Raw genomic sequence first — 925 nt, 5'->3', positions numbered from 1 at the left:
AGGTCTGTGAAGATGAAAATGCTTTAGATGTGATTTTTATTGTACATGGGTTGTATTATTCTTTGATATATTAATTTTTGCACGTGGGAGAGAGAGGGATAAGTTTTTGCACGTGCATTCGTTGAAATCCGCACATAAAACTTCTGTACCAAATAGCATCACTCCTTTTGGAAATCAAATCGTCCTCTTTATTTTTATTTTTTTTAAGTTACATCCACTATTTATTTTTCTTTCTCAACGAGTTTAAGATAGTCAAAATAAAATATTACTACAATAACATTCTCGTGGTTAAGTATATCATCCAAATTTCAAACATAATCTAACAATAGACTCCATCCTCGTGTGGACGTCGTACAGTGTGTGGTACAGTGGACTGTCATTGGCTGTAATTTCATGTAATATGAATTGGTGATCTTGTGTCATGTAGTATGTGGTTGTGTAGGCCATTGCCGACTGCTTTCCACCCGTGCGACGCACCGGCAGCACACTAGTTATCTTATAATCTCAAAAACTAAATCAAAAGCATACTCAATATGTCCCTTTTATCATTTTTACATATAGTTAAAAAAATATAGTGATTTGTATTTAGTATATTTAAAATGTTCTAGTATCTTCTATTCTTTACAACAGATGGGTAGTATATCCTAATATTTGTGCAATCTGGCATGTGAAGTTTCGTTTTTATTGTTGGACAGCTTCGAGCCTTGATGACACTAAGAAAAGGAAACTTAAAGCCTTGAGATCCTGAATTTTCTTCGTGTATTAGCTTCAATGAGCAATGATGGTGATTTAAAATACGACATTACCAATAAATATATGATAATGAAATTCTTTAGCATCAAAGTGGACGTGCCGGAGTGGTTATCGGGCATGACTAGAAATCATGTGGGCTTTGCCCGCACAGGTTCGAATCCTGTCGTCCACG

At 35.1% G+C, this 925-nt stretch overlaps 1 non-coding gene across 1 annotated transcript; it reads left to right on the top strand.

Annotated features, from left to right (window-relative positions):
• The first annotated feature begins 843 nt into the window (after nt 1–843).
• Nucleotides 844–925, top strand: TRNAS-AGA (transfer RNA serine (anticodon AGA)). Its single transcript has one exon. It is a non-coding gene; the product is annotated as a tRNA-Ser (tRNA).

The sequence above is a fragment of the Medicago truncatula genome, chromosome 8, assembly GCF_003473485.1.
Source record: "Medicago truncatula cultivar Jemalong A17 chromosome 8, MtrunA17r5.0-ANR, whole genome shotgun sequence".
Taxonomy (NCBI): Eukaryota; Viridiplantae; Streptophyta; class Magnoliopsida; order Fabales; family Fabaceae; genus Medicago; species Medicago truncatula.
Note: the sequence above shows the minus strand (reverse complement) of the source record. Positions and strands in the feature narration are given on the sequence as shown.